This window comes from Pan paniscus, chromosome 15 (assembly GCF_029289425.2).
Source record: "Pan paniscus chromosome 15, NHGRI_mPanPan1-v2.0_pri, whole genome shotgun sequence".
Classification (NCBI taxonomy): domain Eukaryota; kingdom Metazoa; phylum Chordata; class Mammalia; order Primates; family Hominidae; genus Pan; species Pan paniscus.
In genome coordinates this window covers 61204869-61232133 of record NC_073264.2, presented here as the reverse complement: position 1 = coordinate 61232133, position 27265 = coordinate 61204869, and the positions used below count along the sequence as shown (strand labels likewise).

Here is a 27265-nt window from a genome sequence, read left to right as displayed (position 1 = left end):
CCAACGATCAGTTATTTATTGGCTAGCTCCAAATGGGACATATTGGCTATGTGGCACTAACTTATGGCCGTGGTTACCTCCAGAGTGGTTAGGACAATGTTCCCTATGTTATGCCTGGGCACAAGGACGAGTAATTCAGACCTGCCAAAACCAGCAAACCTTTTTCATTTACAATCTTGTTGGACACATTTGGTATTCTAATGGTATGACCACTTAGCTTCAATCTTTGTACCACAGATAGGTACTGAAGATGTTATATGGCATATAGAGGCTTTAGTGAATTACTCCCAAAAGGTCCTGAATGATAGCTGCATGAGTATTTCCTTGCTAAACAAGGAAGTCATGCTTATGAGGAAAGCTGTGCTGCAAAACCGTATGGCTTTACATAGACTCACGGCAGCACAAGGGAGGACCTGCACCATCATAAAAATGGAATGTTGTGTTTATATTCCAGATGAATTGAAGAACATAATCTGACTTATGACTGATATGAAAACCCAGAAAACCCAGATATCTGTCACACCCAAAACCTTCGTTAATCAATCAGTTGAGTGGTGGGTTTGGATCCTGGGAAACTTGGTGGCAGAAGCTTATTGCTTATATTAGGAATAATAGTTTGTGTTGTGTCCTGTTTCTGCTTAGTGTTGTTATGGTTATGTGCCTGCAAATATGTCAATGAACTGAAAGGGCTAGGGTAATGATTCCCTAGAGAATTGCTCTAATTGAGAAGGCAGTAATATAGCCTGACCCAGCTTCCAGGTGTGATTTCCTTTTGTTGCTATAAATCTGGCCTAGGTCCCTATATATTTTTTCTTTTTTTTCCCTTTCCTTTTTTACTTCTTTCCTCTTCCTATTTTTTTTTTTTTTTAACCTTCATGGGACATGACCTCTTAGAAATGAGCCTTCCTAGAGACTGGGGACCTGAACTTCTAGGAATAAACCATCCTAGCAATAAGAAAGCAGCTCAAAAAAGGGAGGAAAAACCAACCTGAGGCCAGGAACTCGTCTTCCTTTTAAAATGCTTTCTCCAAAAGATTTTACAGAAAAAAGAAGGGAAATGTGAAAGGAAATTAAATTTTGGGACCCCAAACTCATTTAGCCAAAGGGAAGAAGTCAAGCTGGGAACTGGGTCATGCAAACCTGTCTCCCCACTTTTGGTTTCTAAATAGGATGGCTACAAGATGAAAAGCTACACACCTCCCCTATATTTTGCCCACAAGGCAATTCCCAGTGAGCTAAAATTTCATCATAGCAATGTCAATTGACAGCTTACAGGTGCAGTTACCCCTGGCCCACCAGACATAAATGCAAATTTGATTGTTCCCCTACCCCATTTTGTCTGTTATCTTATGTAAAATGCAGATTCCCCTCATTTTTTCCTCTGCCCCTTTTATGTCATCTTACGTAAAAAATGCAGATTCACTGAGCCAAAGGCATAAATAACTATTTGCCCCTACCCACCTCTTACATGACAATTGTGTACTTCTCAACATCCTGCCCTTTCCCCTTTAAATTTGGAGACCTCAAAATCATCTTCGAAGAAAGACATAGACTTGCCTCCCGGGCACGTCCTTAACTTTGGCAAATAAATCTCCTAAAATGATTGAGACTTGTCACATCATTTTTCTCGACTGACACCCACTATAAATTCCCTGGGTTGAAAAACTTTTCTTTAAAAATCAAGTATCAGGTGAATGAAGTCTGCTACTCACATGAATTACTAGAAATAAATTAATTTATTTTACAAAAAAACCTGAGAACCAGTGATATTAAGTGACTTAACCAAGATACAATGTCAGTTAGTGGCAAAATGAGTTTTTGAATCATACCATGCTATTGCCGTTAGGTTTTTTTTAAAGGGAAGGTGGGAGTTAAAGAAAGATGGGGGTTGGGGGGGGGAGCTCTACAGCAACACAAGTATATTGCAAAAACCTGCAGAGGTGGGGGGAGCAGCTTAATGCCAGAGCCCACTGCCGTTCACAGCCTGGGGACTTATAGGTATGGGCAGGAGGGGTCTGGGATGTCTGGTTTGCTGCCCGGCAGGATATTAAGATGTTCCTATGATCAGGTGGTTTGGCCCTTTGTTCCAGTTGCAGGGTATGATAGGGACGTTCCTTCAGTTGGGCCTTTGCTCAGCAGGATGTTCTTGTGTGTTGTGGTCAGGTGGTTAGGCAGGATGTTTCTCACAGCCCAAACTCCCCTGGAATGTGTCACTTTGACCAAGGTCTGCAAAATGCTGGAGGGCTTACAAAATGGTGCAGTTTGGACTAACAACTGCCAAATGAAAGCGAATTTTGTTTTGATGCTAGAGAACTGGAAGGATAACTTGGGGGAAGAGGGTTCTTTGGAGAAAAGTGGGTCCAAGAGGAATCTACAAAGTGTAAAAATGGGACGCTTTTGATAGCTAAGCCAGCATGAGAGGGTTGGTATCCAGTACCCTTTCACAAGACAAGTGAGAAACTGTTTAAAAAACAAGGTTCTCACCATCATGAAAGTGAAAACAACCTACAGAATGGAAGAAAATTTGTGCAAATCATATATATATGACTTATAGCTAGACTATATAAAGAACTCTTACAATTCAATAATGAGAAATCAAATAATCCAATCTTTAAAAACTGAGCAAAGGATCTGAACAGACATTTCTCCAAAGATCATATACAAATGGTTAATAAGCACAGAAAATATAAAATGATACTCAACATCATTATTCATTAGAAAAACACAAACTGAAACCATAATGAGGTACCATTTCAAACCCCCTTGACTGGCTAAAATAAAAATGGCAGACAATAATAAGTATTCATGAGACTGTGGAGAAATCAGAACCCTCAAACATATCTGGTGGTTATGTAAAATGATACAGCTCCTTTGGAAAACAGTCTAGCAGTTCCTCAAAAGGCTAAACATAGAGTTACCATATAACCCAGTAATTCTACTCTCAGGTATACACTCAGAAATAAAAACATATATGTCTACACAAAAATCTGTACACAAAAGATTCATAGAAGAAATATTACTAACAGCCAAAAAATGAAAACAACCCAAATGTCCATCAATGAATGGATAAATGTGATATATCCACACAATGCAATTAGACTATAAAAAGGAATGAAGTACTCATACATTCTACAACGTGGCTGAACCTTGAAAACACACTAAGTGAAAGCCCGTTACGAAAGGCCACATATTATATTATCCTATCTATGTGAAATGTCCAAAATAAGCAAATTTATGGGGACAGAAAACAGATTAGTAATTGCTTATGGCTGGTGGGGTAAGGATAATGGGGGGAGGGAGGTGGTGACTGCTGAGGGTAAAAGGTTTCTTTTTGGGGTGATGAAAATGTTCCAAACTTGACTGTGGTAAGCGTTGCACAATTCTATAAATGGGTGAATTGTATTGAATGTAAATTACATCTCAATAAAGCTCTTAAAAAAGAAAAAGTTTCCCTGATTGGCATTTTCCACAGCAGTTAATAATTAGAAGGCAGCTCTTTAAGTAGGAAATTTAGGAGCAGCCAACAGATGCTCCAAACAGTTAATTCGTGAAAACGCAACATCTGAACTGGATGCTATGCTAAAGGTCTGGGGATTTGGCGTGAGTGGCGGTGGATACCAAATAACATGAAGGGCAGTCTTTGCCCTAACTGCAGGAATGATTTAATGAAGAAAACAAACACCTAAAAATAGTAAAAAATGAGTAAGTGAAAAATGATGGATACAGAGCAGATAACCAATTCAGCGGCATGGAAAACAACTTCCGATTCACTGGAGTAAATTCTGCTCCTGGACAGACAAGAGGTTGTGGGGACAGAGGTCGAGATCAGTGGGGAAAGAGCGCTTCACGTTCAGGGGGCCATGAGTTGAACAATTCGGACAAAAGAGGTTTAGTTGGAGATACTGCGAGAGAGTACAGTTCTACCTAACGGACACAGCTCCGGGTGGGTGTGCCATATTCCATTTCGTACGAGTCTCTTAGAAACAAAATGCTACAATTCAACAGGCTAAAGTAGTCTTTCAAAGGAAAGTTAAAATCACACTGAATTACTATCTCTAATGACTGAGTTCATTAAGCGCAGTAATTGCACTTAAAGGTTTTGCAACGAAAAACGAAAAATGTGTTTCTTGTGGCAATGAAAGCCCCTAGAACAACTTGGCTCTCCGCACAGGCTTGGACATTAAGACGCCGAAGAAGTCCCGAGGTGGACGTCGGACAACGAACGTACCTCAAGTCACCCGAGGGAAGAGAAGACGCGAAGGCATCCCAGGGACCGCATTTTTGCAGGTAAACCCGGGCTGGGCGCTCCCGCCGGGAGGTTGGTTATTGCCCGAATGTGGAGGCAGAAAAGCTGCGGCGGCCGAATAACGAGCTCACCGCGGCCCCGCCCGGGCCAGCTCTCGGTTTCCATGGCTAACGTCTACTCCGGCGGCCGCCACCCGGAGCTGAACGGAGCGCGTGCGCGTTCGGGGACCTCGTCAGCGCCTGGCTGGCCTTGCTGCCCCGGTCTGTGCTCGCTCCCGAGGCGGGCCCTGCCGTAAAGCAGGCTTGGCCTAGAGGAAGCAGGGAAATAGCGCGCTTCGTTCGCGCCAGGACTAGGCCAACATCTGCCTGGCCGGGGACGACGGGAGTCGCTCGTGCTCTGGTCTCGCACTGGGCCTAGCAGAAGCAGCAGCAGGGAGAGCCGGGACGCCCTGAACGTTCCCTTGGGCCGGGCCTTTACGCAAGAACGTCGTTGCCCTGGTGACGGGACGTCCTTCCTCAGGATTGTGCGCCGGGGTGGGGAAACAGACGTGCAACCGCCATTTTGCGCATTAATTCACCAGAGGTCGGGTCAGGCTGTCTTAACGCAGGCAGAGGGGTGTTGCAGATCTCCAACCGCTCGGAGTCCCGCGATTTCCGTTAATGAATTCGCACACTGGCGTTACCACTGAACACAGCGACGGTAATGAATGTTTTTGAGTGATACTTCATGCAGCCTGTTCGGCTTGGACGATTGGGGACTGCATAACGTGATCGCTATCGCCTCAGTTTGTGGCTGCGTTTTAAAATACAAGGAACCAACATGTCCATCATAGAAACGTGTTATTAAGATAATAAAACAAGGCAGAGTTCCGGCGTTCCAATTAAAAGGCCATGGCTGATTCATATTAGTGTGGCGGGAATCTTTACAGCCTGGCCGCAAAGACCCCAATTAACGCTAGTTAAAAAGTTATCCCTATACCCAGGGCTCACCTCCCTCATTCTCCACGAAATATGATCCACCACCCCCCCGCCCCACCAAGTTCTGGACGCGTTACTGGGAGTCCTCAAGACGGCCCCGGAGAGCGTTAACAATGATTGGTCTCAGCTGATTTAGAGGCTTGTGTAAGGGAACTTTGAAGCTAACTTGTCGGTATCAAGGTACCCGCAATTCCCCCATGTGATTGGGTAGATACCCTAGCAGTTCTGCACACTTCAGCGTCCAAGATGACTTGTGGACTGTTTTGTTTGGATCTCCATTCCTCAAAACTATAAATGCGGCCTTAATTTTTTTTTTTTTTTAATTCTTGGCTCTTGGCTGTCTTGGAAATGATGACTTTGTATTTAAGTATTTAGGTTTTCAGGTCGTAATAGAAAAATAATTACTGTGTTCATATTAAAAGAAAGCCAAAGCTTTATTTATTTATTTTTAAGATATTGTGTCCAGAGGAAAAGTGTAGTGTGTTGAAAGCATGTGGAGGAAAACCCCGGATATACATATACTTGTCTTCAAGGACTTAATTTGCAGGTAGACCCTGTCATAGTTTGGTATCTTCACGATTTGATAGAATATGGGAAAACGTGCTGTTGGTCCATCCATAGTTTTTCTCATTGAAGCTCACTCATTGCGGGTCAGAGTACCACATTAAGCATCTCGGAAGCATCAGTTACCGCCAAGAAGTCTGAGTTTCATGTAATTAAGAGTGGAGTCTCCAGAGTCAGGAAGTCTGGGTTGAAACCCTGGCACTACTGCTTACTACTTGTGTGATCTTGAGGTTATGTAATTTCTCTAGTGCTCAGTTTCCCCATATCTTGTAAAATAAGGCAAATAATAGAACTTAACCCGCAGAGAGTTATGTCATTGGATTAAATCAAATAATTGTAAATTGCTTAGCAGAGTAAATGGCACAGCTTAAGTGCTTAGTAAGGATGAGCTATTATCTTTACGTAGAGAGTCTGTATTTATGCTTGTTCTTCTTATGGGCATTACATATGACCCAACCAGAATTAACATGTTTATTGTTGAAATATCTGCTGTTTTTCAAATATATTTGAACATCGCACTTTCTTAGAATAAAATTAGTAGGGCATATGGTACAAGCCCTTTGGTTAGCTGTGTATAAAATATTCATTCAACATTTATTGAAATAGTGAAGGGAATAGTGGTTCCTATTTGTCAGGAACTACACTAATTGCTGCAGATATAAAGTCAAATAAAACATGATCCTTAAGGAATTTACCAAAATATAACTTGGACATCAGGGACATAACTTGAACAACAAGGACATCAGTAATTACAGTGTATGTGATAAACAGGTATGTGCTGAGCTTCAGAAACAGTGGGACACATAATTCTGGGGAAATTAAGGATGGTTGCAATCCATTTTTAAAGGGTGAGTCGACAGCTGGGCCAGGCGTGGTGGCTCTTGCCTGCAATCCTAGCACTTTGGGAGGGTGAGGTAGGAGGATCGCTTGAGCCTAGGAGTTTGAGGCAACATGGTGAAACCTTGTCTCTACAAAAGATACAAAAAATTAGCCGGGTGTGGTTGTGTGCGCCTGTGGTCCCAGCTACTCTGAGGCTGAGGTAAGAGGTTGTTGCAGTGAGCCAAAATTGCACCACTGCACTCCAGCCTGGACAACAGAGTGAGATCTTGTCTCAAAAAAAACAAAAACAAAACAAAACAAAAACAAAAACAGAGTTAGCTGGGAGAGGAGGTATTCCAGGTAGGGGAACATTTATTCTTTAATTCATTCAACACATACCTTGGAGCATACATAGAATCAGTACTTTGTGTACCTCATTTAATCTTAACCTTATGAGGTAGCTTATTATTATTTCAAATGTAAGGAATCTGAGCTTGAGAAAAGTAAAATAAGTGATGACATCTGGGGTTGAGTCCGTATCTGTATATCTTCAAGATTCATGTATTTTTTCCTACCCTGCTGATTCACATAAAATGAAACAAATTGTGAAAAATCTGGAACTGCTGCTTCAGCCAGAGAAGATGTTTAGCCAGGCATTATCATGACATACGTGTTATTGTGTAATGGTAATGCCCGTTTTCAGTTCATACCCAAGTTAACTTCTCTTGCTAAAAAGTGAAACAAAAACAAAACCCACACCATAAACCCTCACTCTGCCTTGTTCCCAGAGACCACTGGCCAGAAGTCTCTGAAAATAATGCAGAGCTGCAGCACTAGGTATGGGCCAAAGAGGAGGCAAAATCAGGCTCACAGTTCCGGGTGCCTTTAAAGAAACACAGGAGGAATAATAGCTTTGGGAAGAAAGATAATGAATCTACTTTGAGACCTGTGTGTAAGGGGCTGATGGGATATTCAGGTGCCTATGCCCAGTTGGAAATACAGAATTGGACCTATATTACATATTGACCTTGGGAGAGAAGTTAAGATGTAGAATATTCAATAATTTTTTTTAAAAGATTGTTGAAGTAATAAGATTGGAAAAGAATGCCAAGGTTTATATCTTAATGGTACAAGAAGAAAACCGAAGAAGAAAAGGACTATAAAATAAAAAGATTGACTTATATGGCTTATTGAAAGTCACTGTATCATAGATCATGATATACATCAAACATCATGTGAAAGGGCATGTGATGAGTAGAAATTTTAGAGTGTCTCAGCATGTTCGTGAGATTTGGGTTGGGCAAGTTATGAGTTATGAGAATATTGAAGACAGGACGTGCCCAATAGTTAATTACAGTGTTTCATATTGAAACTTTCTTTAATATAGAAACTTTCATATCCCATAAACATTCATAAATAGAACCATCAAATAAACAATATATAATGTAATCATAGCTTTGCCATTGGTTGGTCTCAAACTTTACTCTAAGATACAATGTATTTCTTTTAAATTCCAGTTCTGAAAATTTTACAGTAATTACTGATGGGGAGTGTATGATAAAAGAATAGTTTCAAATTTTGGTTGTGATAAAGAATTTTTAGTTTTCTTGTATAGCTCTTAAATTTCACTATTATTCCACAGCAATAACTTCACAGATGAGACTTTATTTTAGAGGTGTTCCAGTTGATATTATTTTGGAACATTGTAACTACTGGAAACTTATTTTGGATAATTGTTTAAAAAAACACAGGTGTTTAAGAAAGAACACAGTAGAATTATTAGTAGACTGGAAATCAGTAAATTGGAATATTTAAAAAGCTAGACTTTAATTTTTTAAATTATGTTACATTTTGTAAAAATGTTAACTTCACTGAAAGATCAAATTTTAATAGTAACAAAACTGTAAACATCTGTCATGCCAGACCCCATTCACTTCAGTATGGATGGCACCAGGTTCAAGAGGCCAAATAGAGACCCAGAGCCAGCAAATGAGATACAGGGTTTATTGAAGGGAACTTACATACAGAGCACTACAGTGGCAGTGGGCTGGACAGGAAAAGTGCAACCACGTGCAGAAAGCATGCAGTTTAGATAGCGTTTGCACTTAACACCCTCCCCCTAGCAATCTCCATCTGGCAACCTTCCTTTAACCCAAAACAAAGGGCCTCAATTCCCTGTATGGCCCAGGTCCCATAGGATGGGATGGGGCTCAGATGTTCTCATAGATAAGGATGAATCTCTGGGCTGGCCATGCTGGGAAGACCGAACCTACACTGAGGTGTGTCGGCCATACAGGGTCATTCTCAGGACATGCTTAACGTTTTGTTGTCTGGTGTGTCTGCCAAACACCAACCACAGGCGTACTTAACAATTTGATTCTACAAAAATTAAATTACACACATCTGAATTAAGTACAATGATTCTCCTTTATTTTTGCAAACATTATTGATAGTTGATGATGCAGATTTCATAGTCTTTTTCCCAGCATTTTACACTAGATTGGAGCATCAGTTAACCTACTGACAGTGACCAAGGATATGATGCCTTATTAATTTCTAAAGCTATAACTGAAGTTAGCAACCTCAAGTAGATGCCCCTTTCCTGGCATTTGCCTGCCAAGTTCTCTGTTTATAAATGTACTAACATTTAGAATTTTGTGAATATTATCTTCACTTTCCTTTAGAATGAATATATAAATGGAAGTGCCATGTGCAAGTTAACTGAGAGAATTTCTACTGGGTAGGATAGTTGTGATTACATAAGAGTAGGGGGGGAAAGTTAGGTGTAATTTGCCTAATGTTGGAGGAAACCCTGTTGACCCCCCTGCAATCTTTCCAGCCTCATTATACTGTTGAGTGGAAAAGTCCACATTTGTTACAGTTACTTCCTGCAGTTTACACTGTGATGCTCTCTTTAGGTTAATATATTTAAAAACACAAAAACTAGAGGTTACTCGTATTAAATAATTATTTATGAGAAATGAAACCACATTTAGCAAATACAGTTTATGCATAAAATAACAAAAACCAATTTTGGTGGGATGGTAGATTAGAGGAACATTTTTGAAATTTAGCTTGGCTATGTTTAACAAAATTTAAAATGGAGTTCCCCTTGACACAGAATTTCATTTAAGTTTATTGAACCTATTCCTTATTGAAGACTGTTTGTGTTTTTGCTACTACAGGTGTTTGTACTAGAAAATTTGTAATATCAAAAAAGCACAAAACAGTCTTCAATAGGGGACTGGTTAAATAGATTATATAAAAAGGAGATATATCAGCATGTACATCTATGCAAAGATGTCCAACTTATGTTAATTAAAACAATTAAAAATTATGATTTGCATGGTATGATTTTATGTTAAACTGAATGTAAGCATGAGCATGTTTTATATATGCATATTTCTGAAAGACACATAAGAAACAGCAGATCTTAACCTCAAGAGATTAACTGGGATTTGACCGGAAGGGGAACTTTCACTTTTTACCTTATACTCTTTTGTGCTGTTAATACATTTTTAAAATAATATATATTATTTTATAATCTTTAAATAATAAAAAAATTAAAAACAAAAACATTAAATTGGCTGCAATACTCCTACCCTCCAAAAAATTCACCAAACCATTAAGTGATTTAGCCACTGTATAGCCAGTATAGAGGTGTAGTGGATTTTTGTTTTTATAATAGTACCTTTATCCAGAATATATTTGGAAAAATTGTTTTTCTGAATAAAGAAATTAAAGTATTGATGCTTTCATAGGAAGAGAAGGGCCATATTATTTTTTAGAGTTGTATTACAGTTGAAAATTACTGTGATTTATTTGGTATATTGGTAAATTTTGAGCTTTGATAATCAGACAGTGGGATACTAGACCACTGCAGTATTAGATTAATAGGTCATCTTTTGAAATCTTTAAAATTAGTTCATTTTATATAGTAAATGAGAACATTTACTGAATTTATGTATACATTCTGAGGCTTATTTGATTTTTTCAAATGTATGTAAAATATAAATTTTAGCATATGTGTAAAAGTATATTAGTGTATATATACATTTATGTATACAAAAATTTGTACATATGTAAAGTATATGTTATATATAACATGCAAAATAAAATATGCTGTGTTTTGTCGAATCAGCAATGACTAAGTATTACTGTAGGAAATTTTTAGATGTTATTTGTTTTTAACAGTATAGTTTTAAAGTGTAATGATTTTAATAACATTTATGCTGGTACTTTAAAATATTTTCATTTTACCAGAGCTGTGTTTTAGACTCTTAGTTTAAATTAAAACCAATATATAGAAATAAATATTAGAATAAGTATTAATCCCACGGAATTTTTAAAATTCTGTTATTTATGAATCCCAAGCCAAATATCTGATTCATGTTTTTATTACACAGCAGTTTTACTCCTACAAGACTTTGTAATTGGTAGAAAATTCATACACCTTTAAAGAGCAGTATGCACAAAAGAGATGCATATACTTGTAGAGATAACCATGTAGTAAGAAACAATGGATTGTTTTTATTTGTGGCTTTTATATAAAACTCTAGCCTATGCATTATTTTCCCTGTAAATTTTTTCCCTGATAATTTTTCTCCTGGCATCATAATAATGAAAATAATAAAATTTTAGAGGCAAGCTTTAAGAGCATGTATGCCCTGCCTAATACAGCTAACAAAACCAAAAAACTTACTCATACTATGTACTGCAAAAATTCAGTGACAGTTTTTTTATTCTGAGTGGTCAAATTCGTGTAGAAACATACACCCTGAATTGCACAATTCAGTATCCCTGGCCAACTTGTTTCTGTATCATTCATATTCCCAAATGTACTCTGGGCTATAACAGTAGGCTGTGAAAACCTAAAATTTATATTTACTCTTATGAGAAGACTTCCTTTATGTTTGCCTTCTTTCCCCAATGTACAGATTCTTTAAAAATATAGTACATCTTAAAAGTACTAACCTGAATATAGTGTGGACTCTTCTAGAATTTTTATTCCATTTCTCCTGATGCACAGAATGAATAGTATTTGCTTTATGAGTCAGTAAACAATCTTTAAGAACCAGGAGGGCCTGAAGCCCATTTCCCCTCCTTTTGATTATATCCCAAATACTGCATCCACTGATGCCTCCTTTCGAAGACAATGGAATGATTCCTTCCTTTCAGAAGCAAAAGCAGCCCTACCTGAGAACCCTCTGAAATATGTTGTCCTCTTTGCAAGACCATTTACTAGACCAGTTATTTTCCTCATTCCTCGTCAAAGCATGAACTCAACAACTGATTAAGAAAACAGTGTTCTTAGTGTGAAAGAAAAAGATAATGATGTTCATAAGGTGATGGAAAGCATATTTAATAAGAAATAATGAGATCTGAATTACCGTTTGAGCTCTGCAAGAAACTTGATAATTTTATGTTGGGCAAGTCAATCTCTAGGTTTCCGTTTTCTCCTCAGTAATATTAAGGATTGGGCTGTCTCTAAATTTTCATATAAGTGTATATTTCTACTTCTATATTATTTTTCTGTTTTATCATGCTATTGATGGAAATAAAGATAGTCTATACAATTTTATTTTTTATGCAAATACATTTTTTAAAGTGCATAAATTTTTTAAATAACAAACTTAAGAGTGAGCTTTATGCTAAGCAGACCTAAGGAAACATGGTTATCATTAGAAAACGAACTCTCTTTACTTCGGTATTGACCACTTTTCTTGGGACAGTGATTTCTGTGAATATTAGCATCCAGTAATGTGTCACGTTAATCAGTATTCATTAGGTACCAACAGTTTACCTTCTGAGGGCTCTTTCTTTAAGGTCAGTTAAGTAAAAATGTTAAAGCCAGTTATTATGAGGATTTCTGCCATGTAATAGTCAAATTATTTTATACTTAGCCTCTTTTTGATTAAAAGTAGTAGTCAACGATGTTGAAGCCCTCAAAGGTGATTTTGAACATGAAGTGCTGGAGCTACCCAGGCAGCAATCAGAAACAATTAGGAAAAATGTACCAAATGCTTCGTTCTTTCTCTAGGCTGCATGGCAAATTACATTTAATATTTCAGGCTTGTTGCATTTTAAAATAAGGCCTCCCGACTAAGCAATTTTCAAGACAACTCCCATCAAAAGATATTGCTTAAAATTTTCTTATTGCTATAGAAATGAAAAGAGTGATTGTCTATGTTGATTAGCCTTGAAGATTGCTTTGGGGAAAATTTGATAATTCTAGTACCTTTACCATTATAATTTACAATCTGTAAAGAATTGAATACTACATTGACTACCAGGATAGTTTAAGCCTTCCTTTCTATCTGCTAATTTTATTCTTCTACCTTAACATAAAGAAATCCTTGTAATATGTATTTAATGTACATATGATTTATTTTTATCATGATTCTTGAAAATTATTCTCAATTAGATCAAACAAAAATCAACTGTAGAGCATAATAAATATGCCTGAAATATTTATTGATGCCTACTATGTGCCAAATTTTGTACTAACCAATTTGGCAGATAGAGATGAAAAAGAAAGATTTAACTTCAAAGAGCTTTCATCTTAATGGGTAGAAAATTCACAATAAAAAGAAATGAACAAAATAAGAAAAATTTAGAACCAATTGCGTTTCAGTTATGATGAGTTGAGTGTGGCTGATAGAATTTCATTTTCTTATACCAAATGCTAAATAGAGGTTATAGTTACCTGATATGGCAAAACCTGGCAAGTTAGGAAAGTGCTCCCATAATAATATTTTTGTGTTTAGAAAGAAAAATTATAATAGAATGAAATTACATTACACTTGGCAATGTATAGAAAAATGTTTAAATACCAAGAAAGACCTTTATGCTGGCAAGGAGATTCATTTTTTATGGACCTTCTGATTCAACGGCCAAGTTTTTAATTATTTTAAACAGTTTTAAAATAGCCTAAAATGTACCAGCTGTCTTAAACTAGCAAACAAAATAAGATTAAGTGATAGTGAGGTTTCAGTAAAATGGCATTCTCATTTATTCACTCATGAACTCAATTAGTGAACATTTATAGATGATAGACAATTTGTTAGAGGACTAGTGATGAAAGAGTACCAGTACCTCTTGTTATGGGCCCCACTGGTGAGAGTGCTGAGGTAATACAAATATATATGATCACTTTGAAAATAAATTTAATCATATTGGCAACTCTAAAAATGTGCATACTTTTAACTGATTAATACTTTTCTGTGCAAAGGATTCAAAAGAAGTAAAGATTTATGTACATATGTATTTATTGCATATTTCTAATACTGGAAAATTGGAAGCAACTTGAATGTTCAATGATTAAGAAAATTATAGTATTTCCCCTTGGTTGACTATAACATAAACATTAGCATGATAATTATAATAGCTTTGTAGTGCCATGGAAAGTGCTTAGATATATAATATGAAGAAAATCAAAAATATATAAACTTAAAATTATGTGAAAATATACAAATGAGAAAACTTAGAATTTTACAAAATGATAGTTGTATTCGCATGGAGGTGTTCCAGATGATCATCTCATTGTGTTTTTGAAATATCATGTACTATTTAACAATGGTTAATAAAATATTTTAATATATAAAAGTCCTGAATAGCATACAACCTTTATGCATTGCTGATGAGAATGTAAAGTGGTGTAGCTGCTGTGGAAAACAATATGGTGGCTCCTCAAAAAGTTAAACATAGAATTACCATATGATCCAGCAGTTCCACTTCTAAGATACCCAAAAGAATTAAAAGCAGGGACTCTAACAGATACTCGTATACCCATGTTCATAGCAGCATTCACAATAGCCAAGAGGTAGAAGTAAACCAAGTATTCATTAACAGGTGAATGGATATGCAAAATGTATATACATACAATGGAATATTATTTAGCCTTAAGAAGGAAGGAAGTTCTGACACATGTTGCACCATGGATGATAAACCTTTTTTTTTTTTTTGAGACAGGGACTTGCTCTGTTGCCCAGGCTGGAGTGCAGTGTTGGGATGCTCACTGCAGCCTCAACCTCCTGGGCTCAAGCAATCCTTCCACCTCAGCTTTCCAAAGTCCTGGTGTTATAGGCGTGAACCACTGTGCTCAGCCCTGGATGAACATTATTCTAAGTGAAATAAGCTATTCACAAAATTATTGTACAAATATTGTATGATTACACTTATATGATGTATGATGTATCTAGAGTAGTCAAATTCATAAAGACAGAAATTAAAATGGTGGTTTCCAGGGACTTGGGGGAGGAAGGATGGGAAGTTATTGTTTGATGGGTACAGAATTTCAGTTTTGCATGATAAAAAGAGGCCTGGAGATGGGTAATAGTGATGTTTGCATATCAGTGTGAATGTACTTAATGCCACTAAACTGTACACTTAAAAATAGTTAAGATGGTAAATTTTATGTGTATTTTACCACAATTTAAAAAATAAAGGTTAAAATGGTAGATATGTTTTGTATATTTTGCTATAATAAAAAAATTTTTAAAAAGTAGTTCAGAAGCTGTGGATGGATTTCTATATATGTATCAGAAGTTGAAAAGGGGGCAATTTATAGAGTAACAGTATAGTACAAAAAAAAAAAAACAAAATGCATAAGGCAGTTTCAAAAAGAATTCCAAAGATAAGTATCACGAAATTATATTCTATGTTAAACTGAAATCTGTGATTTGAAATGTTTTGCTCAAGTATTTCTCCTGCTTTTTTTTGTCTAAGCTCATGACTATAGATAGTAGCAGAAAATGTAATTGTTAGACTGAAATGAACTTTGAATATTGTCACAATTTTAGAAGTGAAAGAGATGCTTGCTGTATTAGAGTTCTCTAGAGGGCCAGGACTAATAGGGTAGATGTATATCTAAAGCGGAGTTTATTAAGGAGTATTGACTCACAAGATCACAAGGTGAAGTCCCACAGTAGGCCATCTGCAAGCTGAGGAGCAAGGAAGCTAGTCCAAGTCCCAAAACCTCAAAAGTAGGGAAGCCAACAGTGCAGCCTTCAGTCTGTGGCCAAATGCCCTAGAGCCCCTGGCAAACCACTGGTGTAAGTCCAAGAGTCCAAAAGCTGAAGAACTTGGAGTCTGATGTTTGAGGGCAGGAAGCATCCAGCATGGGGGAGAGATAAAGGCAGGAAGACTCCACCAGTGTAGCCACGCTGGCAACTTATTAGATGGTGGCTACCCAGATTGAGGGTGAGTCTGCCTCTCCCAGTCCACCGATTCAAACGTTAGTATCCTTTGGCAACACCCTCATGGACACACCCAAGAACAGTACTTTGCATCCTTCAATCCAATTAAGTTGACAGTATTAACCACCACACTTGCTTTAGAGGTAAGACACCACAGGTTCAGATAAATTGATTATATAGATACGTAGTGAAAGATCTGTCTAGAATGGATCCTTTGACTTTCATTACAGTATTATTTAGGCTTTGTATTAAGCAGGCTAGATTCTAATCTTTTAAAAAATAATGAAACATTTGATTATTTCTTCTCTATTAGGAAATTCCTATATTTTTTAATTTAAAAAATTTATTTCAATAGTTTTGGGGGTAAAGGTAGTTTTGTTACATGGATAAGTTCTTTAGTGGTAAAGGAGATTCTTAAACATGAATTTTCTGTGGTATAGTTTACAGCTATGTCTTCTACTCATGCGTTTGATGTTTTTTATATTCTCAAGGAATTGTTAACTTCACAGCTCTCTTATCAAGCCATTGTTCCTTTGATTCTAAGAGAGGTTGCATTGTCTTAGCTTTTAAAAATAATCTACATTATGAATTGTTTTTCAAATATCTTTCCTATCCCACTCTTATCTTGAACTGTATTTCTTCAAATATTTGTAATTTTGGGACTCAAATGATACTGACCTTATTATCTCCTAGATCTTATGCATTGCACAAAGTCAGAATACTTGGTTGCAAGTGACAGAAATTCAACTCCTCCAAAAAGGATTTATTGGTTCATGTAATTGGGAAGTGCAAGAGTGCATCTTATGGCAAGAGTGCATCTGGAGACTCAAATACTGCTGTGAAGACTCTCTCTGCAGCTCTTTGTTTGCATTGCTTTATTCTTTTAGAGTCTCCCCTAGTGGCAGACAAATGGCTGCCAGACAAACTCAAATCTCCCAGTTAAGCAATTGCAATGTAGGAAATAAACCAAATAACTCTCTACCAATGTCCATATCTCAATTTCAGGTTCTGTGTGCATAATCCTATGATTAGCAGCCCCAGCACTAATGCATAGAGGAGATATTTCCCAAAGGATTCTGAAGAAAGGGGGGTGGGAAAATTAGGCAGAAAAGAAGAACAATTCCCATAGTCTATTATACCAATGTTTCCCCACCTTATAGTGAAGCAACTTTTTAAAAAATTCTAGGTACATTACAAACCAATGTTTCTGTCCATTTAAAATCATTTGATGTACTGCATGTTTGTCTCTTTTTGGCTGTGCAACATTTGAATCCCTGTCCTTTCTGGAATTTTCCACTGTGAGAGCTTTAGTGGGAAGGCAGGCCACATCCCCCATCACAGATGTTAAAAAATACATGTGCTTTTATTTATTTATTTTTTTGCTGTGAAGGTATTATTATTGTTATATTTTTTAATATACTGTAGTTCTGGTGCAGGTTTGTAACGTAGGTATACATGTGCCATGGTGGTTTGCTGCACCCATCAACCCATCATCTACATTAGATATTTCTCCTAATGCTATCCCTCCACTTGCCCCCCACCCCACAACAGGCCCCAGTGTGTGATGTTTCCCTCCCTGTGTCCATGTGTTCTTATTTTTCAGCTCCTACTTACGAGTGAGAAAATATGGTGTTTGGTTTTCTGTTCCTGTTTAAGTTTGCTGAGAATGATGGTTTCCAGTTTCATCCATGTCTCTGCAAAGGACATGAACTCATCCTTTTTAAAGGCTGCATAGTATTCCATGGTGTATTTGTGCCACATTTTCTTTATCAAGTCTGTCAGTGATGGACATTTGGGTTGGTTCCAAGTCTTTGCTATTGTGAACAGTGCTGCAATATGTGCATATGTCTTTATAATAGAATTATTTATAATCCTTTGGGAATATACCCAGTAATGGGATTGCTGGGTCAAATGGTATTTCTGGTTCTAGATCCTTGAAGAATTGCCACACTGTCTTCCACAATGGTTGAATTAATTTACACTCCCACCAGCAGTGTAAAAGCATTCTTATTTCTCCACATCCTCTCCAGCATCCGTTATTTCCTGACTTTTTAATGATCACCATTCTAACTGGCATGAGATGGTATCTCATTGTGGTTTTGATTTGCATTTCTCTAATGATCAGTGATGATGAACTTTTTTTCATATGTTTGTTGACTGCATACATGTCTTCTTTTGAGAAGTGTCTGTTCATATCCTTCACCCACTTTCTGATGGGGTTGTTTTTTTTTTTGTAAATTTGTGTAAGTTCCTTGTAGATTCTAGATATTCGCCCTTTGTCCGATGGATAGATTACAAAAATTTTCTCCCATTCTGTAGGTTGCCTGTTCACGCTGATGATAGTTTCTCTTGCTGTGCAGAAACTCTTTAGTTTAATTAGATCCCAGTAGTCAATTTTGGCTTTTGCTGCCATTGCTTTTGGTTTTTTAGTCATGAAGTCTTTGCCCATGCCTATGCCCTGAATGGTATTGCCTAGGGTTTCTTCTAGGATTTTTATGGTTTTAGGTCCTACGTTTAAGTCTTTAATCCATCTTGAGTTAATTTTTGTATAAGGTGTAAGGAAGGGATCTACTTTTAGTTTCCTGCATATGGCTAGCCAGTTTTCCCAACATTATTTATTAAATAGGGAATCCTTTTCCCCATTGCTTGTTTTTGTCCTGTTTGTCAAAGATCAGATGGTTGTAGATGTGTGATGTTATTTCTGAGGACTCTGTTCTGTTCCATTGGTCTATATCTCCGTTTTGGTACCAGTACCATGCTGTTTTGGTTACTGTAGCCTTGTAGTATAGTTTGAAGTCAGATAGCATGATGCCTCCAGCTTTCTTCTTTTTGCTTAGGATTGTCTTGGCTATACAGGCTCTTTTTTGGTTCCATATTAAGTTTAAAGTAGATTTTATAATTCTGTGAGGAAAGTCAATGCTAGCTTGATAGGGATAGCATTGAATCTACAAATTATTTTGGGCAATATGGCCATTTTCACGGTATTGATTCTTCCTATCCATGAACATGGAATGTTTTTCCATTTGTTTGTGTCCTCTCTTATTTCCTTGAGCAGTGGTTTGTAGTTCTCTTTGAAGAGGTTCTTCATATCCCTTGTAAGTTGTATTCCTAGGTATTTTATTCTCTTTGTAGCAATTGTGAATGGGAATTCACTCATGATTTGGCTCCCTGTTTGTCTATTATTGGTGTATAGGAATGCTTGTGATTTTTGCACATTGATTTTGTATCCTGAGACTTTGCTGAAGTTGCTTATCAGCTTAAGGACATTTTGGGCTGTTGATTGGGTTTTCTAAATATACAATCATGTCATCTGCAACCAGAGACAATTTGACTTCCTCTCTTTCTATCTGAATACCCTTTATTTCTTTCTCTTGCCTGATTGTCCTGGCCAGAACTTCCAATACTATATTGAACAGGAGTGGTGAGAGATGGCATCCTTGTCTTGTGCTGGTTTTCAAAGGGAATGCTTCCAGCTCTTGCCCATTCAGTATGATATTGGCTGTGGGTTTGTCATAAATAGCTCTTATTATTTTGAGATACGTTCCATCAATACGTAGTTTATTGAGAGCTTTTAGCATGAAGGGGTGTTGAATTTTATCAAAGGATAAATGCACCAATAACAGACAAGCAGCCAAATCATGAGTGAACTCCCATTCACAATTGCTTCAAAGAGAATAAAATACCTAGGAATCCAACTTACAAGGGATGTGAAGGACCTCTTCAAGGAGAACTACAAACCACTGCTCAGTGAAATACAAGAGGACACAAACAAATAGAAGAACATGCCATGCTCATGGATAGGAAGAATCAATATCGTGAAAATGGCCATACTGCCCAAGGTAATTTATAGATTCAATGCCATCCCCATCAAGCTACCAATTACTTTCTTCACAGAATTGGAAAAAACTACTTTAAAGTTCATATGGAACCAAAAAAGAGCTTGCATTGCCAAGACAGTCCTAAGCCAAAAGAACAAAGCTGGAGGCATCACACTACCTGACTTCAAACTATACTACAAGGCTACAGTAACCAAAACAGCATGGTACTGGTACCAAAACAGAGATATAGACCAATGGAACAGAACAGAGCCCCTGGAAATAATATCACACATCTACAACCACCTGATCTTTGACAAACCTGACAAAAACAAGCAATGGGGAAAGGATTCCCTATTTAATAAATGGTGCTGGGAAAACTGACTAGCCATATGTAGAAAGCTGAAACTGGATCCCTTCATTACACCTTATACAAAAATTAATTCAAGATGGATTAAAGACTTAAATTTTAGACCTAAAACCATAAAAACCCTAGAAGAAAACCTAGGCAATACCATTCAGGACATAGGCATGGGCAAGGACTTCATGTCTAAAACACCAAAAGCAATGGCAACAAAAGCCAAAATTGACAAATGGGATCTAATTAAACTGAAGAGCTTCTGCACAGCAAGAGAAACCACCATCAGAGTGAACAGGCAACCTACAGAATGGGAGAAAATTTGTACAAATCTGACAAAGGGCTAATATCCAGAATCTACAAAGAACTTAAACTTACAAAAAAAAAATCAACTCCATCAAAAAGTGGGCGAAGGATGTGAACAGACACTTCTCAAAAGAAGACATTTATGCAGCCCACAGACACATGAAAAAATGCTCATCATCACTGGCCATCAGAGAAATGCAAATCAAAACCACAATGAGATGCCATCTCACACCAGTTAGAATGGGGATCATTAAAAAGTCAGGAAACAACAGGTGCCGGAGAGAATGTGGAGAAATAGGAACACTTTTACACTGTTGGTGGGACTGTAAACTAGTTCAACCATTGTGGAAGACAGTGTGGCGATTCCTCAAGGATCTAGAACTAGAAATACCATTTGACCAAGCCATCCCATTACTAGGTATATACCCAAAGGATTATAAATCATGCTGCTATAAAGACACATGCACACGTGTGTTTATTGCAGCACAAATCACAATAGCAAAGACTTGGAACCAACCCAAATGTCCATCAATGATAGACTGGATTAAGAAAATGTGGCATATATATACCATGGAACACTATGCAGCCATAAAAAAGGACGAGTTCATGTCCTTTGTAGGGACATGGATGGAGCTGGAAACCATCATTCTGAGCAAACTATTACAGGGACAGGAAACCAAACACCGCATGTTCTGACTCATAGGTGGGAAGAACAATGAGAACACTTGGACACAGGATGGGGAACATCACACACCGGGGCCTGTTGTGGGGTGGGAGAAGGGGGAGGATATAACATTAGGAGATATATCTAATGTAAATGATGAGTTAACGGGTGCAGCACACCAACATGGCAGATGTATACATATGTAACAAACATGCATGTTGTGCACATGTACCCTAGAAGTTAAAGTATAATAATAAATAAAAATAAAAAAATTTTAAAAAATCTCTCAGCATTTGCTTGTCTCTAAAGGATTTTATTTCTCCTTTGCTTATGAAGCTTAGTGTGGCTGAATCTGAAATTCTGGGTTGAAAATTCTTTTCTTTTAGGATGTTGAATATTGCCCCCCTAACCCCTTGTAGGGTTTCTGCAGACAGATCTCCTGTTAGTCTGATCGGCTTCCCTTTGTGGGCGACCTGACCTTTCTCTCTGGCTTCCCTTAACATTTTTTCTTTCATTTCAACCTTGGTGAATCTGAAGATTATGTGTCTTGGGGCTGCTTTTCTTTGTGGTGTTCTCTGTATTTCCTGAATTTGAATGTTGACCTGTCTTGCTAGGTTGGGGAAGTTCTCCTGGATAATATCCTGAAGGGTGTTTTCTAACTTGGTTCCATTCTCCCCATCACTTTCATGTACACCAGTCAAATGTAGGTTTAGTCTTTTCACATAGTCCCATATTTCTTGGAGGCTTTGTTCATTCCTTTTTATTCTTTTTCCTCTAATCTTGTCTTCATGCTTGATTTCATAAGTTGATCTTCAATCTCTGATATCTTTTGTCCCGCTTGAACAATTCAGCTATTGATACTTGTGTATGCTTCACAAAGTTCTTGTGCTGTGTTTTTCAGCTCCATCAGGTCATTTATGTTCTTCTCTAAATGGTTATTCTAGGTAGCAATTCCTCTAACCTTTTTTCAGGGTTTTTAGCTTCCCTGCATTGGGTTAGAATATGCTCCTTTAGCTCAGAGGAGTTTGTTATTACCCACCTTCTGAAGCCTACTTCTATCAATTCCTCAAACTCATTCTCTGTCCAGTTTTGTTCCCTTGCTGGCAAGGAGTTGTGATCCTTTAGAGGAAAAGTGTTCTGGTTTTGGGAATTTTCAGCCTTTTTGTGCTGGTTTTTCCTCATCTTTGTGAATTTATTTACCTTTGGTCTTTATCTACCTTTGGTCTTTGATATTGGTTACCTTCAGAGGGAGTTTCTTTTTGTTGATGATGATGCTATTCCTGTTTGTTTGTTTTCCTTCTAACAGCCACACCGCTCTGCTGTAGGTCTGCTGGAGTTTGCTGGAGGTCCACTGCAGACCCTGTTTGCCTGGGTATCACCAGCGGAGGCTGCAGAACAGCAAAGATTGCTGCCTGTTCCTTCCTCTGGAGGCTTTATCCCAGAGGGGCACCCGCTAGATGCCAGCCAGAGCTCTCCTATATGGGGTGTCTGTCTACCCCTGCTGGGAAGTGTCTCCCAGTCAGGAAGCACAGGGGTCAGGGACCCACTTGAGGAGGCAGTCTGTCCCTTAGCAGAGCTTGAGCACTGTCCTGGGAGATCTGCTGCTCTCTTCAGAGCCAGCAGGCAGGAATGTTTAAGTCTGCTGAAGCTGCGCCCACCGTTGCCCCTTCCCCCAGGTACTCTGTCCCAGGGAGATGGGAGTTTTATCTATAAGCCTCTGACTGGGGCTGCTGCCTTTCTTTCAGAGATGCCCTGCCCAGAGAGGAGGCAGTCTGGCTACAGTGGCTTTGCCGAGCTTTGGCAGTTTTGACTTTCTGACAGTTTTGTTTACACCGTGAGGGAAAAACCGCCTACTCAGTCCTCAGTAATGTGTACACCACTCTCCCCACCAAGCTTGAGTGTCCCAGGTTGATTTCAGATTGCTGTGCTGGCAGCGAGAATTTCAAGCCAGTGGATCTTAACTTGCTGGGCTTCATCGGGGTGGAATCCACTGAGCTAGATCACTTGGCTCCCTGGCTTCAGCCCCCTTTTCAGGGAAGTGAACGGTTCTGTGTCGCTCTCATTCCAGGCACCACTGGGGTATGAAAAAATAACTCCTGCAGCTAGCTAGGTGTCTGCCCAAACGGCCTCCCAGTTTTGTGCTTGAAACCCAGGGCCCTGGTGGTGTAGGCACCCAAGGGAATCTCCTGGTCTGAAGGTTGCAAAGACTGTGAGAAAGGCCTGTATCTGGGCTGGAATACAGTGTTCCTCAAGGCACGGTCCCTCAAGGCTTCCCTTGGCTAGGGGAGGGAGTTCCCTGACCCCTGCGCTTCCCTGATGAGGCAGTGCCCCACCTGCTTCTGCTTGCCTTCCATGGGCTGCACACACTGTCTAACCAGTCCCAGTGAGATGAGCTGGGTACCTCAGTTGGAAATGCAGTAATCACCCACCTTCTGTGTTGATCTTGCTGGGAGCTACAGACTGGAGCTGTTCCTATTTGGCCATCTTTCCAGCCACCCCCTGCTTTTCTTTAATAACTAAAGTTGTGGCGGGCAACCTAAGTTTAGCTATCTTCTTCCTGGGCCTTTCAGTGTAGAACATGGGAAGCAAAGAAGCAGGAATATTTAGAATTCATTTTGATGGCAACAGAAACATCAAGGCCTTATTGCATTCATCTAGTGGCACCCATGCCTGTGGCAGCAGCATGGCACTGGCACCATAATTAAGGTGATCCTGTGACATGATACTGTCTGGGGTATTGACCACTATACTCCGCTTGTTCTCATTCTATGAGCCTGGTTTTTCAGCCTTTCTGTTCTGTGAACTATCCTATGAGCTATATCCAGAGTAATGTTCTTTTGCTTGCAACAAAAGCCACTGAGTGATACTCTCCGCTAATAATTTTTAGCCAAGATATTTTGAGGTACAATTATTTTCTCTAAGATGCTAATAATTGGTGAATTTAAGTATGATTTCTTTTTCATCTTAATGTATTTAACAGCTTCAAATTCTAGAGTTTATTCTTTCATGACCTCCTTTTTATACTGACATTAAACCACTTTCAGTGACTTTCTTTTATGACTCATTCAGAACCAATTGCTGCTTTCATTTTGCCATTATCCCATTTATGCTCTTCCATAAAATCTACTTTTGTTCTTTGCTTTTTCATTTCTCGTTAAGTTGTATCTTTCTGCTATAATTTTAGTACAAAAGTCCTTCACATCTCTTTTCTGGGAACATTCCTGTATCAGTTAGGATTAGGTTGTACTTCTTGTAACAGAGAAACCATAATAACAATGGTTTAACCCGATATAAACTTATTTCTTGCCGTATAAGTTAATTATTCGAGGGTCAGAATGGCAGTTCTATGGACTAGTGGGACAGTCCCATTTATTATGCTGTCATCTTAAAGGTCTTTTTCCTCCTGGTCCAGCCAGACTTCCTCCATCATAATCTTTTTCCAAGCTACAGTATGAATGGAAGGGAAATTTTTCTTCCTTTCCTTTTTAAGAAGACTTCCAGTAAGTTTCCATACCACACTACCACATATAAGTCATTTGCCAAAACAAAGGGCCACATTTGACTGCAAGAGAAGCACTATTCCTAGCTAATAATCAGGGTTCTTTTACTAAGGGAGAATGACAGAACAGGCCCGGGAGGCAATTGGCTGTCTTCTCCACAATTTCTACTTCTTTTGGCTATCTCCAAGTAATTTACCATCTTTCTAGATAAAACAGTTTATTTTGTGTTTTAGGACTAATTTGTAAATTTTTAGTTCAACTAATAAAAATTTAGTTCAACTAGTAAAAATTTGGAACAAAAATGGTCCTAATATAATACATATTTTATTTAATAATTATACAGTTTTTATCATATTGTTACACTCATTCTAATTGCCTGAATAAAGTGGTTTTCTTACAAAAATTCCCACTTAGTTATTTTCAAGATATGATGGCTTCGAAATGAGTTTAAATTCTTACTTATAAAAGGAATGTATATTTTTAAAGTAAACTAATTTATATTACTTTTAGATTGTGATATCAAAATAAAATATGGAAGATTCTGAAGACTTTCCAGAATTTGTGAAGAATGTGTGAAATAAAATGGTGGTTGGGCTCACTCCCTTATACTTTTGCTTCTACACCAGTAAAATAACCCTTGAATCAGGATCATTGTCAATAATTTATATTTCAAAATTTAAATTCTTGTTTTTAAAGAAATAATTTTGAACATGCAGAAAAGTTTTAAATATGGTGATTTCCTCACCCAGCTTTTCCTAATGTTAACATTTCATATAGCAATGATTGAAACTTAGCAATTAACAGTTATACTGTTAACTAATCTATGGACTTTATTTGAATTTCAACAGTTTTCCCACTAATGCCCTTTTTCTGGTTCAAGATCCAATCCAAGATCTTGTATATTATACTTAGTTATCATGTTTCTTAGATTCCTCCAATATGACTTCCTCAGTCCTTATCATGCAATGCCCTTGATCCTTTTAGACTCCTTTTGGCCAGACTTATTGGCCGATTATATTGTGGAATGTCCCTTAGTTTGGGTTTGTCTGATGTTTTCTCATGATCAGATCATTCTCATTCTCATGATCATGTGGTATTTTTGGCAGGAATACTACAGAATGATTTTGTGCCCTTATCAGTGCATCATATCAGGATATTGATATATCTTATTTTTGGTGATATTAAATTTGATCTCTTGGTTAAGGTGTTTATCAGTTTTTTCCACTGCACAGTTAATATTTTTTCTATTTGTAATTAAAAAGTATCTTGTAGGGAAATTCTTAGAGACCATGCAAATACCCTGTTTATACTGTCATCTACTAATTTTAGTATCCATAGATGATTCTTAACCACAGCAATTATTACTTTGGTGTTTTCCATAGTCATCAATATTCTTTACATGTTTATTGAATACAGAAGAAAATTATGTTCATTAAAAACATCTATAAATGTGAACTTGAGGAAATTCTTTTGATTAGTAGGTTAAAGATACAGCCAAGAAGTTCTGTGAAAGTTACAGGAAAAAAAATGTGTTTAAATGTTAAATTATTTGTGGCATTTTTAACTTCAATTGAGAAGAGCACAGTTATATGATCCAGCTATCTCTATTTATTTGTGGGGTATGATTCTTAATGGGACCAAAGACCTCCGGTGTTCTAATCCCACTTTTCTCTTTGTTCAGAATAAATCTTCTTGGCCCATAGCCAGGTATAGGGAGTGCTATCTAAGCAACGATAAACTAGAACTCTCTCAATCCCAGTTGTTTTGTTTTGCTTTGCTTTTTTATGAAACTAAAAATATAGCTCCCAGAATTCAAGTCTGTTTCCATGTTGCACGTCACAACTCTAACCTGACATTAACATCTTGCTGTAAACGAGGTGTCAGGTGTCTAGGCTTAAACCAGAAGACTAATGGAGTATAAAAGAAAACAATTAGATATTTCAGTTTTACATTGCTAGTTTTTCCATTTTAATTTAAAATATAATTCCCCAGTATTATACATTTGTGTCACATAGGTGTTGTATGTACTAGGGTATCAGCAGGAAACAAGTGGCAGAGTCAAATGGGGCCATTGAGGAGTTTAGTGAAGGGACTACTTCAAAAGTGTGGATAGAATTAAGGAAACAGACCAGGATTAGTGAAGCATTTTATTTTTTATTTTTTGAGAGAGAGTCTCATTCTGTCACCTGGCTAATTTTTGTATTTTTAGTTGAGATGGGGTTTCATGTTTGCCAGGCCGTTCTCAAACGCCTGGTCTCAAGTGATCTGCCTTCCTTGGCCTCCTAAAGTGCTGGGATTACAGGTGTGAGCCACCGTGCCCTGGCAGGTGAAGCATCTGAACTTGCAATGCCTGTAGGCCTGAAGGTTTAAGGGAAAGAGAGTTCACCAGAACCCAGATACTTTAGGAAAGCCCGATAGAAGCTGTAGTTCTTGTAGAATGCAGCTGCTACTAAAGCCCAAATCTCACTCTTTTACTCTTTGATCTACTTCTAGTGTCTTGATTGGCTACAGCCAACTGCCAGCTAGAGGGACAAATGACTCTAAGTGATGTTGTCCTTAAAGGTGAGTCTTTAGAGTCACAGAGCAGGAGGAGAAAGGTAGAGAATAGATCTGGAAGGGCAAGTGGAGGCTATCTAGCAAATTGTATTTCAGAAAAAGTGCACTTGATTATATTTCTGGCTCTAGTTTTTCTTATGTCTGGCCTCCTTCATTGAGGTTATGTGACATGTTCCTGAAGACTTTTTCATTCTTTATTTTATCTTTTTTTGGTGATGGAATCTTTCTCTGTCTCGCCCAGGCTGGAGTGCAGTGGCTCGATC

The 27265-nt window shown here is 37.9% G+C and overlaps 1 protein-coding gene across 4 annotated transcripts in view; it reads right to left on the bottom strand.

Annotated features, from left to right (window-relative positions):
* The window catches only part of PCNX4 (pecanex 4), a 55688-nt gene extending 38317 nt beyond the window's left edge, over positions 1 to 17371 (bottom strand). For all 4 annotated transcript variants that reach the window (XM_063596080.1, XM_055097654.2, XM_008956997.7 and 1 more), the window contains exon 1: positions 4229 to 17371. The gene's annotated coding sequence lies outside the window, so the exon portion shown is untranslated. The remainder of the gene's footprint in view (positions 1 to 4228) is intronic.
* Between the last annotated feature and the right edge of the window lie 9894 nt (positions 17372 to 27265).